An 18,295-nucleotide genomic window follows, 5' to 3' on the forward strand; every position below is an offset into this window, starting at 1 on the left:
AGGACACTACATAGTGATGAAGGGATCAATACAAGATGAAGACATAGCAATTGTAAACATCTATGCCCCCAACACAGGAGCACCTCAATACATAAGACAAACATTAACAGACATTAAAAGCAAAATTGACAGTAAAACAATCATAGTCAACTTTAACACCCCACTCACACCAATGGACAGATCATCAAAACAGAAAATTAATGCAGAAACACATGTCTTAAATGATACATGAGATGAGATGAATCTCATTGATATCATCAGGACATGCCATCCAAATGGAGAAGAATACACCTTCTTCTCATGTGCACAGGGAGTATTTTCCAGGAGAGACCACATCTTGGGTCCCAAATCAAATCTCAGTAAAATGAACAAAATTGAAATTGTATCAAGCATCTTTTCTTACCAGAACACTATGAGACTAGATATCAATTAGGAGAAAAAAAGAAAACTGTAAGAAACACAAACACATGGAGATGAAACAACACGTTTCTAAATAACCAACAGGTTGCTGAAGAAGTCAAAATGGAAATCGAAAATTTTCTAGAAAAAAATGACAATGAAAAAACAACAACTCAAAATCTATGGGATGCAGGAAAAGAAGTTCTAAGAGGGAAGTTTGTAGCAATACAATCCTAACTCAAAAAACAAGAAAAGCATTGAATAGACAAGCTCAATTGACTCCTAAAACAACTGATAAAGAAAAACAAAACAAAAAAATAGCCAAAATTAGTACATGGAAAGAAATCATAAAAATCTGAGTTGAAATAAATGAAAAATTAATCAAAGAAACAATAGCAAAGGTCAACAAACTAAAAGCTCGTTCTGTGAAAAGATAAACAAAATTGACAAACCTTTAGCCAGACTCATCAAGAAACAGAGAGAGAAGAATGAAATCAACAAACTTAGAAATGAAAATGGAGAATTACAACAGAAAATGCAGAAACACAAAGGATTATAAGAGACTATTATGAACAACTCTATGGCAATAAAATAGATAACCTCGTAGAAATGGACAGATGCTTAGAAAAGCTCAATCTTCCAAGACTGAAACAGGAAGAAATAGAAATTATGAACCACCCAATTACAAGCTCCAAATCGAAGCTGTGACCAAGAAATTCCCAAAAGACAAAATCCCAGGACCAGATGACTTCACAGGTGAATTCCATCAAACATTCAGAGATGAGCAAATGCCTATCCTTCTAAAACTCTCTCAAAAATATTTCAGAGGAAGGAACACTTCCAAACTCATTCTACAGGACTACCATCACCCTGATACCAAAACCAGGCAAAGACAAGACCAAATAAGAAAACTACAGGCCAATATCCCTGATAAACATAGATGCAAAAATCCTCAGTAAAATTTTAGCACACAGAATTCAACAACATATCAAAAACCATGATCAGGTTGGCTTTATTCCAGGGATGCAAGGATTCTTCAATATTCGCAAATCAATTAATGTGACACACCATATTAACCACAGGAAAGCTAAAAATCATATGATAACCTAAATAGATGCAGAAAAGGCCATTAAATTTAAAATTTTACAATTATTAAATTAAAAAATAATTTTTAAAAAGAAATAAACTTAAAAAAGGAAAACAACATTGAAATAACTCAAATGACCATCAACTGGTGATCGAATAAATAAAACATGCAATACAAAATTATTTGGCCATCAAATGAATGGAGTTCTTATATAAGCTATAACATGCTAGAGCTCTGAAATGATCATGTTAATTAAAAGAAGCTGGGAACAAAAGGCTGTGTATTGCATTATTCTGTTCATGTGAACACGTTTGTCTTAGATTAGGTAATTCTCTGAAGACCGGAAATAGAGGAGTGAATGCAAGGGCCCAGATGAAGGGGGAAATGGAAAATGTCTGCCAGCAAAAGAGTGTTTCCCAATTGGAATGACGAAAATATTCTAGAATGAGGCCGTGGTTATGGTTATTCAACTTATGAATAAGTTACAAATCAATGAATTATACAGCTTAACTAGTATATTCATGCTACAGGTACAACATTTCAATAAATCAAATGTATTTTTTTTTCTTTTAAACTACTGAAATTAACTTCTACATCCAGGAATATTATCCTTCAAAAACAAAGGAGAAGGAGATATTTTCATATGAACAGAACATTGGGGAATTCATTCTCAGCAGATACCTTGTCTGTAAGAAATGTTAAAAGAAGTTATTTACACAGAATAAGATGATATTTAAGAGAAACTATGAGTTAAGAAAGACTGTTATGTTGAAGTTTGACAGAAAACAACAAAATTCTGGAAAGTAATTATCCTTCAATGAAAATTTAATTGAAAAAATAAACGAATGCAAATTGAAATGAAGGTTTTTATTCTTATTATTAATTGGTTAAAGATAAATGCTTTTTTGGGCTTCTGTATCTTTGTTTTTCACTGATTATGAATCTTCATAATTAAAGTGGGTTTCATGTATACAAGATCCAGTTTCACTCAGTGGTAAAGAATCCGCCTGCAATGCAGGAGCTGTGGCAGATGCGAATTCCATCTCTGGGTCAGGAAGATCCCCTGCAGGAGAGCATGGAAACCCACCCCAGCATTCTTGCCTGGAGAATCCCCGTGAACAGAAGAGACTGGTGGGCTCACAGTCCATAGGGTGGCAAAGAGTTGGACACGACGGTGCAAGTAAGCAACAGCAGACACACATTTCTAACAGAAACTCTGAAGATACTAAATATAGATGAGAAAATTCTCAGCCTAAACAAAGGAAAACAAACAAACAAAAATCCTAGATTGTAGAGCTGAATTAGAAAGGTTTTAGGCAATAAAGTATCTCCCAACACTAGTGTAAACATTGTGTTCCACACAAGAGAGAGGAGTCATTTTTAATACTCACTCAATAGAAAAACATTCTAGTTACATTCATAAATAAAAGGAAATGAAAATGTCCAGAAAACATAGTATAAAATCTACTGATCATTTTATATCTAATTAAGATGTTAAAACTGTAAGGGAATTTTTAAGAAAAAAAGTCTGTGAAAATTTAAGCAGCACCCAATGAAAAGTGTTGGACATGACTGAGTGACTGAACTGAACTGAAGCAGTCCCAATGAATGTAAATTTATTTTCTTTTCTCCATAGGCTCAAAATAATTGACAAGAACGAATTTCACTTTAACACATATTTTTCAATTTCAGCAGGATATTTTACATTCAAATATAAGATTTTTCAAGCCAAAAAAGTATGTACCTTGCAGTGAATATTTTGTTTCACTGACTTAAACATACATAAAATCACATCGTGTGTCTTTATCTTGACCATCTTTGTGGTATCACTGTGCATTAAGAATCAACTGTTTGAATGTGGGGTCTGTGAAGTTCTCGGGTCACATACTGTTGAAGCCTAGCTTGAAGGATCTTGAGCATTATCTTGCTAGCATGAAAAATGAGTGCTGCCTTGTGGTAGTTTGAACATTGTTTGGCATTGCCCTTCTTTGGGATTGAAATGAAAACTGACCTTTCTCAGTCCTGAGGCCACTGCCAAGTTTTCCAAACTGGCTGGCCTATTGAGTGCACCACTTTAACAGCACTGTCTTTTAGGATTTGAAAGCTCTCAGCTGGAATTTCATCATCTCCACTAGCTTTGTTCGTACTGCTGCTTCCTAAGGCCCACTTGACTTTGCACTCCTGGATGTCTGGCTCTAGGTGAGTCATCACACCATCGTGGTTATCCAGGATAATAAGATCTTTTTTTTTAAATTTACAGTTCTTCTGTGTATTCTTGCTACCTCTTCATCTCTTCTGTTTTAGTTAGGCCCATAACGTTTCTGGGCTTTATTGTGCCTGTCTTTGCATGAAATGTTCCCTTGGCATGTCTAATTTTTCCTGAAGAGATCTCTAGTCTTTCCCAATCTACTGTGTTCCTGTGGTTCTTTGCTTTATTCAAATCCCTTGTGAGTATACTCTGGAAGGGACAAATAGACTCAATGGTTAGGCCTGGCACACACGGCACCAGAAGACCTATGGATGGAGGTTCCCAACATTGTGCAGGAGGTGGTGATCAAAAGCATCCACAAGAAAAAGAATTGCAAAGAGGCAAAGTGATTGTCTGAGGAGGCCTTACAAATAGATAAGAAGAGAAGAGAAACGTAAAGCACACACGGAAAGATATAACCACTGCCATACTGCCTCCCCCACCTCCCGATCTGGGGGTCACCGTCTGCTGCTCTCGGTGCCAGGGGGAAGGGACAACCCAGACTCTCCTACTGGGAAGCCACGGACCGGGTGTGTCTCCCTAAGGATGTGATTGTATAAATCATGCACTCACCTTTAATCATCACCTCACACTCTACATTCACCAAGAGACACACGGAGGACCGAGGAGACCATGGACCCTGCCACCTGGCCACACCTCTGCAGTCACCATCGTTCAGTGGACGGGCGGATGGATGACCAGCCCCGCAGGACCAGCCTGAGAATAGCCTCTGCAATGCCCAGCTCCTAAACATGCCGTCCATCAGCACCAAGGCGGCTACCGGTTTCGGCCGGTGACGGCACAGGACGTGACTAAGACGCAGCCTCCGTGGCACCCAGCTCCACCCACGCGCCATCTGGCGGCCTCGAAGCAGCTTCCGGTTCAGCCCAGTGACGTCACAGGATGTGAACCAGGAGTGGCCTCGCAATGCCCAGCCCCTCAGTGCGTCGTCCGTCAGCCCCTAGGCGGTTTCCGTTTCATGCTGGTAACAGGAACGTGACTGAGACACAGCCTCCGTGATGCCCAGCTCCAGACACGTGCCATTTGTCAGCCCTGAAGCAGCTTCTGGTTCAACCTGATGACATCGCCAACAAACCCAACGTCCCAGATGAAGTCGCCTGCGATGGTGTTGGCATAGCCGGCAGCTGACCCCGGGCACTGGTCCCGCACCCATGTGCAAAGGTAGTGGAGCCAGGGACCAGGCCAGGTGGATGAGGACAAGCTGCAGGTTCTCTGTGAGGTTGATGCCGGCCATGAACAGCCTGCCTGGGACAAGAGAGGGGATGCAGTTCATGGTGCCAGCTGTGGGGTCAGCCGCCTACATGTGAAGTCACTAACCCACAGAGTCATGTGACAAACCAGACCATGTGGTCACCGACTCACATGGTTGGTCACCCACCCACGGGGTCACTTCATAATGTGGTGATCCCTCCAAGTGGCCACCAACCCACGTGGTCACCCACCCATGGGGTCACTAACCTGCGAGGTCATGTGGTCACCTGTCCACATGATTACCCCCCACCCACGCAGTCACCCACTCACCAGGTCAGCAACTCACATGGTAACCCACCCTGCTGTCAGGAGTTCAAACCAGTCACCCACCCACATGGTCACCCACCCACAGGGTCACCAAGCCACACATCTCCTGTGATGTGACAAATAACCCATGGGGTCACCAGCCCATGCAGTCACCAAGCTGTGCCCTCGCCCCCCAGACTCTGGCCTCTGCAGCAGTCAGAGATTCAGATGTCCGACAGAGACCCAAGTTCAGACAGCAGGGACTCACAGGGGAGTTGACTGATGAATTTCTCCTGTTACAGAGGGCAGGCGGGCTGGACAGTGACCCCAGAGATGTCCACGTCCTGACCCCGTGTAGTGGACACAATAATGTCTGCACGGATGTTCACATCCTGTCTACATCTTGACCCCCTGTGGTAGACACAGTAACATGCCCAAGGATGTCCATGCCCTGTTCGCCATGTGTTGAACAGAATAACGTCCCCTAATATGTACTGTTCCATTTATCCACTTGAACACAAACCCAGCCCCTTGTGCTAGGACATGCGTGTGATCAGGTGTCCTGGTATGAAGGCGGCACTCACCTGGGTGGCTGCAGCTCTTCATGTGCTCCAGGTAGTGGACGAGGTCTAGGTGCTTCACCTGGTTCCCCCACCAGTAGGGGATACCGGGCCACAGTTCTGCATGCTGACTCATGGATTCCTCGTCCTTGTATGACAGGATGACCTGCTGGCCCCGGGACCACAGCTGGCACAGAGTTGGCACCTCCTGTGGGGAGAATCATCCAGGTGCCCATGAGACGTGTGCACAGGGGTTATTGGGGTGCCTTGTGACACAATGCGTCAGGTATTGGGGGTGTCCCAGAAGCTACAGCAGTGTGTGGAGTATTGGGGTGTCTATGAGAAGTGATGGAATGGCTATTGGGTTCTCTGTGAGAAGAGACAGTCAAGGGTGGAATAATGGCATGTCTGGGTAGAGACACTAGTGGGTAGATTACTGGGGTGTCTGAGTGGAGAAGGTGATGAGTGAGTTATTGGGGTGTCTTGAGCAGTGACTGGTAGATTTTTGGGGTGTTTGAGTGGAGACAGTGGTGGGTAGATTACTTGGGTGTCTTGAGCAGTGATGGGTCAATTATTGGGGTACATACCTGAGTGGAAACAGAGGTGGGTGGATTATTGGGATTTCTGATAGGAAATGGCAGGTGGATTACTGGGGCAACTTGAGGCGTGATTGATGGATTTTGGGAGTGCCTGAATAGAGACCGGGCAGGGTGGATTATTGGGCATGCCTGTGACCAGTGATGGGCTGGTTACTGGGGTGTTTGAGTGGAGACAGTGGTGGGTGGATTACTGGAGTTCTGTGAGCAGCATCACCTTGAGTCTGAATCAGCTTCACGCAGCGAGCAGATAGTTGGATTACAGTGAAGCCTAGTGCTCCCGCTGACAAGAGCATGGGGAGCCTGTGGCCCCTGCTCACCCAACGGGGACACAGGATGTTCCCAAAGATATTCTTGATGCAGCCCATCAGGTTCTCGTGCAGGTCCTCCATCATGCCCTCGAAGTTCCTGCATGCCAGGATAACCACCTCCTGGGGGTTGTTCTCCAGCCACTCCGAGATCTCCAGGAGGGCGTTCTTGGAGGGGGTGGAGGAAAGGGGCCTTGTATTGAGAGACAGAGGGGCGTGGATGGGGACTTCCCCCAGCACAGCCATCTACAGACTGGTTGGGGAGTCCTGACTCACAAAGACATAAAGCATGGCGCCTGCTCCCAAGGGACCCAGCCTCTTCTGAGTGGCAGTGGGGAACTGTGGCATTGCTCTGGGGGGTCTCTGTGTGTGTGTTTCTGTGTGTGTATGTACACGCTCCTGTAGGTACAGGTGCACACACATGTGTGCATGTGTTCAGGGTCTGTGTGTGCACAGATATGCATGTGTGTGTGTGTGCACAGCAACAGAGAGCAGTGCTTATAATACTGTGAGAAGTCTGTACTCCAGGGAGCATGGGAGGCCAGCAGGGTACATTCACAGTGAGGCCCAGGCCGGAACCTCCAAGGGTCATTAGGTTCTGTGGTAGGGGCACTGGGGGCCGAGGCCAGAGTGAAACATTAAGTGACTTGTCCAGCAGCTGAGAGAATGGACTGGACACCCCAAAACGGGACACAGGAAAAGACGTGTCAGGAACCTGGATTAGCCAAATTATGGGAGACACCCCAGAGGCCAGGGCTAGAGGTGTGAGTTCAGAAATGCATGTTGGTCAGGAATTCTGAGTGCCTGATGCCAGAGGTCAGCCCTCTCCTGCCAGGAGGAGTGTATCCGTCCCCTTAGAGATCAATGTCTTCTAACGGGAGTGGACCTGTGTTGTCCCCTTAAAGGTCAGCCTCTCCTGCCTGGAGTGACCGTGTGTCCATCTGAGTGGATGTGTTTCCATCTGAGTAGATGTGTGTTCATTCCCTTAGAGGTCAGCATCTTCTAACTGGAGTGGACCTGTGTTGTCCCCTTAGAGGTCTGCCTCTCCTGCCTGGAGTGACCAGATGTCCATCTGAGTGGACGTGTGCCCATCCCCTCAGAGGCCCTCCACATCCTGCCTGGACCAGATGTGGGTGTCCCTGGCTGGCGGACCCCCGTCCATACGCCCTGCCCCCACCCTTACCTCCACGAGGGCCATCGTGTACACCATGTGGTAGAGTGCAGGTTCCCCTCGATGCCCTCCTCTGTGTGCGCCATCTGCAGGTCCTCACGCCCAGCATCCAGCTGCTTCATGATGCTCAGCACCTGCACACAAAGGTCCGTCACCTGTGCTGGGCACAGAGGGCGGCCCCCCGCTCAGGGGCTGGGCATGCACTGAGGATGCCCAATGAGGACCACATCGTCCACTGTGAAATCAACAGTGTTGGTGCTGCCAGGATTGAGGCCCTGCTTCTGGGAACAGGGTCTCCAGGGTCACTGGTCACATGGAGCACACAGCCCGGGTCCAAATTGTGGTCTTGGGGGGGGGGGTGTTCCTGCAGAGTCCAGCCTCACCCTCCTCTCAGGCAGTCCCTGGGTGGAAGCGCCCTGTGGGTTCAACAGCCCAGGCTCCAAACACCCAAGCTGGACCCTTGAACATGAGGACACACAAGACCCACAAAGGTCTGTGCCCACCCCCAGAAACAGTACTAGGAAAGGCAAGAAGGAATCAAGCGGGGAGAACGAAAGGAAGAAACATCTGTCTGCCACACAAATAAGACAGGAAAAAGCAAAAAATAACTAACATAAATTGAAAAGTGAAAGTTGTTCAGTTGTTTCCAACTCTTTTCTATCCAGTGGACTGTAGCCCACCAGACCCCTCTGTCCATGGAATTATCCAGGCAAGATTACTGGAGTGGGTTTCCATTCCCTTCTCCAGGAGATCTTCCCAACCCAGGAATCGAACCCATGTCATCAGCATTGCAAGCAGATTCTTTACCAACTGAGCCACAAGGAAGCCCTAATATAAATTTGTAGCAGAAAATGTACTGTGTCCTCTACAAGGAGTCATAATGGAAAAACAAGAAAACATAAGGATAAAAAAAAGGGAAAGAAAATAATAGATTCTCTCCATCCAAAATAAAAGAAAAAGCAAAAACTAATATTAACATAAACTAGTAGCAGAAAATGGTACTGTGTTCTCTGTAGAGAGTCATGATGGACAAAAAAAATACGAGGATAAAACATGGGGAAAAAATGGGAAAGGAAGTCACAGTGCCCCCACCCAATCCAAATTAAAAGAAAAAGCAAAGACTCATATGAATATTGTCAGGTACACACAGGCACTTGCCATCCACCTCTACAAGGATTAAATTAGGTGCTGCTGCAGCAAATGACCTTCAACACCCCTTGAAAGACCACCACCCGTGTCCCCCACCCCGCACACAGCCCACTTCTCCTTGGCAACCATACCACTTGAGACCACGGCACTGAGGCCCCCCAGGATGGAGCGACCCTGCCCTGGAGGGCCATAGAACAGAGAGACCCTGGCACCAAGGGACACTCAGAGCAGAGGGACCCCAGTCCTGCAGGACCCCCAAGTTCTGGTGGACGCCCTACTGCTCACTCCCTCCTCTGGGTGTGAGCTCTTAATGCCAGGCTGCAGGCACCTGATGCAAGCAGGAATGAGGTTTGCCCATATTCCAGCCCTGGCTCTCTGCCCATCAGATCCCCTGAGAAGGATTCCAGCAGCCGGGGATCTCCCAGGAGGAAGCAATTACACAAGGCAAGAGCTATGCTTGACAGCCATCTGTCCCCTCCAGGTGGGCCCCTGCTCCTGGGGGCACCTGGGCCCAGGTGGGTTCTCTACCTCAGTCTACCTCATGAGGTCACATGGGGCCTCCTCCAGTGTCTCACTGTGGGCCGGCAGGGGCAGAAGCTGACCTCACCGGCACACGCCCCACCTGCTCACCTGAGTGGGCTGAGAACTCAGAGGGGGCGGCTGACTCACAGGAGGAAGCGCCATCAGGGTGTGCAGGGGCACCCGGCTTGCTCCCTGGGGTGCTGTCCGAGGCCTCGCGGCTGGGTGGCACTACTGCTGAGCACTCCTGAATCTGCACTGGGAAACCAGACAGCTGGGGTTCAGAGAAAAGGAAGAGAGGACAGGTGACCCACACCTATGTGCCTGGGAGATGGGAGAGTGTCTTGCAAGTACAGGATTGGTGTCCACAGGCGATGGGACATTATTCCTCCCATCACAGTGAACCCACCACCATCTCAGGCCAGTGCAAATGGGAAGATGAAGCGCTTGTGACACCCTGACCCGGATTATGATGGAACAGAGGTCCAGGGATGTGGAAACAGGACGACTCGGGAGTGGGCAGGTGACCTGTGCTAGGTGGAGAGTTGTGGAAAGGACACCCAGGAGGCAGGTGACCTGTATTATGGGGAGGTCTCCTCTGTGAGGGGAAGACAGACACACACCCTCAGGTGTCCCCAGGATGGTGACACAGACACACCAAAGGAGCCCTATGTGGCGGGGCACACACATCCACAGGGGTCCCCATGGCGTGGTGCTTGGGGTTCTGACATACTGTTTTGCTGTGTGTTCTACTTGCATCTCGTTGACTATTCGGATTAGAGAAGAGACTTTTATTCTGAAAGGTTATTGTGACGAGGAAAGGGGAGTATTACAGGAGGATGAGCTCTTCAGGGAGAAGGACTATTATTCTAGAGAGGGGGTGATTACATAGAGGTAGGACTTTATTTGTACAAGGGGCAACATTACTGTAGAGAGCTGACTAATATGATAGAGGGGAGATACAACAATAAATAGGGCTATGACCATGTAGGGGGGATGTCACTGTGGAGAAAGTGAAAGTTGATCAGTCATGTCTGACTCTAGACAGGCCATGGAATTCTCTAGGCCAGAATACTGGAGTGCATAACCTTTCCCTTCTCCAGTGGATCTTCCCAACCCAGGGACTGAACCCACGTCTCCCACAATGCAGGCAGAATCTTTACCAGCTGAGCCACCAGGGAAGCCTTACTGTGGACAGGGGATTCATAATCAAGGAGGACCCTTACTGTAGTGGGGGACTATTACTGTGGAGGGGGGAAAGTTATAATAGGATGACTCTGATACCATGGGTCTTATGTGTCCTCATGTCCAAGGGTCCAGCTTGGGTGTTTGGAGACTGGGCTGTTGAACCCACAGGGTGCTTCCACCCAGGGACTGCCTGAGAGGAGGGTGAGGCTGGACTCTGCAAGAACACTGCCCCCAAGACCACAATCTGGACCTGGGCTGTGTGCTCCATGTGACCAGTGACCCTGGAGACCCTGTTCCCAGAAGCAAGGCCTCAACCCTGTTCCCAGAAGCAGGGCAGCACCAACATTGTTGATTTCACAGTGGACGATGTGGCCCTCATTGGACATCCTCAGTGCATGCCCAGCCCCTGAGCGGGGGGCCGCCCTCTGTGCCCAGCACAGGTGACCGACCTCTGTGTGCAGGTGCTGAGCATCATGAAGCAGCTGGATGCTGGGCGTGAGGACCTGCAGATGGTGCACACAGAGGAGGGCACCGAGGGGAACCTGCACCCTGGCCACATGGTGTACACGATGGCCCTCGTGGAGGTGGGGGCAGGGGCAGAGGGTATGGATGGGGGTCCGCCAGCCAGGGACACCCACGTCTGGTCCAGGCAGGACATGGAGGGCCTCGGAGGGGATGGGCACACGTCCACTCAGATGGACATCTGGTCACTCCAGGCAGGAGAGGCAGACCTCTAAGGGGACAACACAGGTCCACTCCAGTTAGAAGATGCTGACCTCTAAGGGAATGGACACACATCCACTCAGATGGACACACGGTCACTTCAGGCAGGAGAGGCTGAACTTTAAGGGGACAACACAGGTCCACTCCAGTTAGAAGACACTGATCTCTAAGGGTACAGACAGACGTCCACTTCTGGCAGGAGAGGGCTGACCTCTGGCATCAGGCACTCAGAATTCCTGACCAACATGCATTTCTGAACCCACAGCTGTACCCCAGGACTCTGGGGTGTCTCCCAGAATTTCGCTAAACCAGGTCCCTGACACATATTTTCCTGTGTCTACCAGTTTTGGGGTGTCCAGTCCATTCTCTTGGCTGCGGGACACGTCACTTAATGTTTCACTCTGGCCGCTGGCCTCCCACGCTCCCTGGAGTACAGACTTCACACAGTATTATAAGCACTGCTCTCTGCTGCTGTGCACACACACACACACACACACACATGCATATCCGTGCACACACAGACCCTGAACACATGCATACATGCGTGTGCACCTGTACCTACCAGAGCATCTACATACACACACAGAAACACACACACACACACACACACACACACCCCAGAGCAATGCCACAGCTCCCCACTGCCACTCAGAAGAGGCTGGGTCCCTTGGGAGCAGGCACCATGCTTTATGTCTTTGTGTGTGAAGACCCCCAACCCATCTGTAGAGGGGCTGTGCAGGGAGAAGTCCCCACCCACGCCCCTCTGTGTCTCACTACAAGGCCCCTCTCCTCCACCCTCGTCCAGAACGCCCTCACGGAGATCTCAGAGTGGCTGGAGAACCATCCCCAGGAGGTGGTCATCCTGGCATGCAGGAACTCCAAGGGCATGATGGAGGACCTGCATGAGTACCTGATGGGCTGCATCAAGAACATCTTTGGGGACATGCTGTGTTTCCGTGGGGTGTGCAGGGGCCACAGGCTCCCCATGCTCCTGGCAGCAGGAGCACTTGGTTTCACTGTAATCCAACTATCTGCTCGCTGCATGAGGCTGATTCAGATACCAGGTGATGCCGCTCACAGAACCCAAGTAATCCACCCACCACTGTCTCCACTCAAACACCCCAGTAACCAGCCCATCACTGGTCACAGGCACCCCCAATAATGCACCCTGCCCGGTCTCTATTCAGGCACTCCCAAAATCCATCAATCACGCCTCAAGTTGCCCCAGCATTCCACCGCCGTTTCCTATCAGAAATCCCAATAATCCACCCACCTCTGTTTCCACTCAGGTATGTACCCCAATAATTGACCCATCACTGCTCAAGACACCCAAGTAATCTACCCACCACTGTCTCCACTCAAACACCCCAAAAATCTACCAGTCACTGCTCAAGACACCCCAATAACTCACTCATCACCTTCTCCACTCAGACACCCCAGTAATCTACCCACTAGTGTCTCTACCCAGACATGCCATTATTCCACCCTTGACTGTCTCTTCTCACAGAGAACCCAATAACCATTCCATCACTTCTCATAGACACCCCAATAATCCACACACTGCTGTAGCTTCTGGGACACCCCCAATACCTGACACATCGTGTCACAAGGCACCCCAATAACCCCTGTGCACACGTCTCATGGGCACCTGGATGATTCTCCCCACAGGAGGTGCCAACTCTGTGCCAGCTGTGGTCCCGGGGCCAGCAGGTCATCCTGTCATACAAGGACGAGGAATCCATGAGTCAGCATGCAGAACTGTGGCCCGGTATCCCCTACTGGTGGGGGAACCAGGTGAAGCACCTAGACCTCGTCCACTACCTGGAGCACATGAAGAGCTGCAGCCACCCAGGTGAGTGCCGCCTTCATACCAGGACACCTGGTCACACGCATGTCCTAGCACATGGGGCTGGGTTTCAGTTCAAGAGGAGAAATGGAACAGGACATACTGGGGGACGTTATTCTGTTCACCACCTGGGGACCATGGCATGGACATCCTTGGGGATGTTACTGTGTCTACCACAGGGGGTCAGGATGTAGACAGGATGTGAACATCCGTGCAGACATTTTTGTGTCCACCACACGAGGTCAGGACGTGGACATCTCTGGGGTCACTGTCCAGCCCGCCTGCCCTCTGTAACAGGAGAAATTCATCAGTCAACACCCCTGTGAGTCCCTGCTGTCTGAACTTGGGTCTCTGTCGGACATCTGAATCTCTGATGATGGAGGAGGCCAGAGTCTGGGTGGGTGATGGCACAGCTTGGTGACTGCGTGGGCAGGTGACCCATGGGTTACTGTTCACATGGGCAGGAGATGTGTGGCTTGGTGACTGCATGGGTGGGTAAGTGTGTGGGTGGGTGACCGGTTTGAGATCCTGCCTGCAGGGTGGGTTACCATGTGAGTTGCTGACCCAGTGAGTGGGTGACCACATGGGTGCGTGATGGCGTGAGGGGGTAATCATGTGGACAGGTGACCACATGACCTCGCAGGGTGGACCCCCATGGGTGGGTGACCAATCATGTGAGCCGGTGACCACATGGTTTGGTTGGCCACATGACTCCATGGGTTAGTGACTGCACACGTGGGCACCGGACCCCACATCTCGCACCATGAACTGCAGCCCCTCTTTTGTTCATGGCCAGCATCAACCTCACAGAGAAACTGCACTTTGTCCTCATCTGCCCGGCCTGGTCCCTGGCTCCACTACCTTTGTGCATGGGTGCGGGGTCAGTGCCCGGGGTCAGCTGCCAGCTATACCAACACCATCGCAGGTGACTTCATCTGGGCCCTCGGGCTTGTTGGCGATGTCATCAAGTTGAACCGGAAGCTGCTCCGGGGCTAACGGACTGGCGCATCTGGAGCTTGGCAGTGCTGAGGCTGCATCTCAGTCACGTTCTGTGATGTGACCAGCCTGAACTGGAAGCCACCTCGGGCGTGACGGACGGCGCACTGAGGGGTTGGGCATTGCGGAGGCCACTCCTTGTTCAAATCCTGTGACGTCACTGGGCTGAACTGGAAGCTGCGTCGAGGCCGCCGGACGGCGCGTGGGTGGAGCTGGGCATCACGGGGGCTGCGTCTCAGTCACCGTCGTGTGCCGTCACCAGCCTAAACCGGAAGCCGCCTTGGGGCTGATGAACGGCGTGTTTAGGAACTGGGTATTGGGGAGGCTATTCTCAGCCCTGTCCTGTGGGGCTGGTCATCCGTCCGCCCGTCCACTGAACGTTGGAGACTGCAGAGGTGTGGCCAGATAGCAGGGTCCATGGTCTCCTCGGTCCTCCGTGTGTCTCTTGGCAAATGCAGGGTGTGAGGTGATGATTAAAGGTGAGTGCATGATTTATACAATCACATCCTTAGGGAGACACACCTGGTCCGTGGCTTCCCAGTAGGAGAGTCTGGGTTGTCCCTTCCCCCTGGCACCGAGAGCAGCAGACAGTGACCCCCAGATCGGGAGGTGGGGGAGGCAGTATGGCAGTGGCTATATCTTTCCGTGTGTGCTTTACGTTTCTCTTCTCTTCTTATCTATTTGTAAGGCCTCCTCAGACAATCACTTTGCCTCTTTGCAATTCTTTTTCTTGTGGATGCTTTTGATCACCACCTCCTGCACAATGTTGGGAACCTCCATCCATAGGTCTTCTGGTGCCGTGTGTGCCAGGCCTAACCCTTGAGTCTATTTGTCCCTTCCAATGTATACTCACAAGGGATTTGAATAAAGCAAAGAACCACAGGGACACAGTAGATTGGGAAAGACTAGAGATCTCTTCAGGAAAATTAGACATGCCAAGGGAACATTTCATGCAAAGACAGGCACAATAAAGCCCAGAAACGTTATGGGCCTAACTAAAACAGAAGAGATGAAGAGGTAGCAAGAATACACAGAAGAACTGTAAATTTAAAAAAAAGATCTTATTATCCTGGATAACCACGATGGTGTGATGACTCACCTAGAGCCAGACATCCAGGAGTGCAAAGTCAAGTGGGCCTTAGGAAGCAGCAGTACGAACAAAGCTAGTGGAGATGATGAAATTCCAGCTGAGAGCTTTCAAATCCTAAAAGACGGTGCTGTTAAAGTGGTGCACTCAATAGGCCAGCCAGTTTGGAAAACTTGGCAGTGGCCTCAGGACTGAGAAAGGTCAGTTTTCACTTCAATCCCAAAGAAGGGAAATACGAAACAATGTTCAAACTACCACACGACTGCACTCATTTTACATACTAGCAAGATAATGCTCAAGATCCTTCAAGCTAGGCTTCAACAGTATGTGACCTGAGAACTTCACAGACCCCACATTCAAACAGTTGATTCTAAATGTATAGTGATACCACAAAGATGGTCAAGATAGAGACACACAATGTGTCTTTATGTCTAAGTCAGTGAAACAGAATAGTCACTGCAAGGTACAAACCTTTTTTAGCTGGAAAAATCTTATATTTGTATATAAAACATCCTGGTGAAATTGAAAAATATGTGTTAAAGTGAAATTCATTCTTAATTGTCAATTACTTTGAGCCTATGGAGAAAAGAAAATAAATTTACATTCATTGAGACTGCTTCAGTTCAGTCACTCAGTCGTGTCCAACTCTTTTCCTTGGAGGCTGCTTAAATTTTCACAGACGTTTTTTCTTAAAAATTCCCTTAATGTTTGTTTTTTTATTTATTTTTATTAGTTGGAGGCTAAAACTAGATACAAAATGATGAGTAGATTTTATACAATGTTTTCTGAACATTTTCATTTCCTTTAATTTATGAATGTAACTAGAATGTTTTTCTATTGAGTGAGTATTAAAAATGACTCCTCTCCCTTGTGTGGAACACAATGTTTACACTAGTGTTGGGAGATATTTTATTGCCTAAAACCTTTTCTAATTCAGCTCTACAATCTAGGATTTTTGTTTGTTTGTTTTCCTTTGTTTAGGCTGAGAATTTTCTCATCTATTTTTAGTATCTTCAGAGTTTCTGTTAGAAATGTGTGTCTGCTGTTGCTTACTTGCACCGTCGTGTCCAACTCTTTGCCACCCCATGGACTGTGAGCCCACCAGTCTCTTCTGTTCACGGGGATTCTCCAGGCAAGAATGCTGGGGTGGGTTTCCATGCTCTCCTGCAGGGGATCTTCCTGACCCAGAGATGGAATTCGCACCTGCCACAGCTCCTGCATTGCAGGCGGATTCTTTACCACTGAGTGAAACTGGATCTTGTATACATGAAACCCACTTTAACTATGAAGATTCATAATCAGTGAAAAACAGAGAAACCCAAAGAAGCATTTATCTTTAACCAATTAATAATAAGAAGAAAACCTTCATCTCAATTTGCCTTTGTTTATTTTTTCAATTAAATTTTCATTGAAGGATAATTACTTTCCAGAATTTTGTTGTTTTCTGTCAAACTTCAACATAACAGTCTTTCTTAACTCATAGTTTCTCTTAAATATCATCTTATTCTGTGTAAATAACTTCTTTTAACATTTCTTACGGACAAGGTATCTGCTGAAAATGAATTCCCCAATTTTGTGTTCCTGTGAGAATATCTCCTTCTCCTTTGTTTTTGAAGGATAATATTCCTGGACAGAAGTTAATTTCAGTAGTTAAAAAAAAAGTTTGATTAATTGACATGATGTACCTGTACCATGAATTTACTAGTTAAGCTGTATAATTCATTGATGTGTAACTTATTCATAGGTTGAATAACCATAACCACAGCCTCATTCTAGAATATCATCACTCCAATGGGAAACACTCTCCAGTTGGCAGTCATTTTCCATTTCCCCCTTCATCTGGGCCCTTGCATTCACTCCTCTATTTTTGGTCTTTAGAGAATTACCTAATCTGAGACACTCGTGTTCACACGAACAGAATATGCAATACACAGCCTTTTGTTCCTGGCTTCTTTTAATTAACATTATCTTTTCAGAGCTCTAGCATGTTATAGCTTTTATAAGAACTCCATTCTTTTGATGGCCAAATAATTTTGTATTGCCTGTTTTATTTATTCTTGTTGATGGACATTTGAGTTATTTCAATGTTTTTTCCATTTTTTAGTTTATTTCTTTTTAAAGTTTATTTCTTTTTAATTTAATAATTGAAAATTTTAAAATTTAATGGCTTTTTCTGCATCTATTTAGGTTATCATATGATTTTTAGCTTTCCTGTGGTTAATATGGTGTGTCACATTGATTGATTTGCGAATATTGAAGAATCCTTGCATCCCTGGAATAAAGCCAACTTGATCATGGTTTTTGATGTGTTGTTGAATTCTGTGTGCTAAAATTTTGCTGAGGATTTTTTGCATCTATGTTCATCAGTGATGTTGGCCTGTAGTTTTCTTATTTGGTCTTGTCTTTGTCTGGTTTTGGTATCAGGGTGATGGTAGTCTTGTAGAATGAGTTTGGAAGTGTTCCTTTCTCTGCAGTTTTTTTGAGAGAGTTTTAGAAGGATAGGCATTTGCTCATCTCTGAATGTTTGATGGAATTCACCTGTGAAGCCATCTGGTCCTGAGCTTTTGCCTTTTGGGAATTTGTTGATCACAGCTTTGATTTGGAGCTTGTAATTGAGTGGTTCATAATTTCTATTTCTTCCTGTTTCAGTCTTGGAAGATTGAGCTTTTCTAAGCATCTGTCCATTTCTTCCAGGTTATCCATTTTATTGCCATAGAGTTGTTCATAATAGTCTCTTACAAGCCTTTGTGTTTCTGCATTTTCTGTTGTAACCTCTCCTTTTTCATTTGTAAGTTTGTTGATTTCATTCTTCTATTTTTCTCGATGAATCTGGCTAAAGGTTTGTCAATATTATCTTCTCAAAGAACCAGCTTTTAGCTTATTAATCTTTGCTTTTGTTT

At 47.3% G+C, this 18,295-nt stretch overlaps 2 pseudogenes; one reads left to right on the forward strand and one right to left on the reverse strand.

Moving 5' to 3' along the window:
- Positions 1 to 4,781: 4,781 nt before the first annotated feature.
- LOC133052928 (PI-PLC X domain-containing protein 1-like) lies at positions 4,782 to 9,970 on the reverse strand (annotated as a pseudogene).
- Positions 9,971 to 10,024: 54 nt separating this feature from the next.
- On the forward strand, positions 10,025 to 14,308 carry LOC133052929 (PI-PLC X domain-containing protein 1-like; annotated as a pseudogene).
- Positions 14,309 to 18,295: the final 3,987 nt, after the last annotated feature.

The sequence above is a fragment of the Dama dama genome, chromosome X (assembly GCF_033118175.1).
Source record: "Dama dama isolate Ldn47 chromosome X, ASM3311817v1, whole genome shotgun sequence".
In the NCBI taxonomy this organism is placed as follows: Eukaryota; Metazoa; Chordata; class Mammalia; order Artiodactyla; family Cervidae; genus Dama; species Dama dama.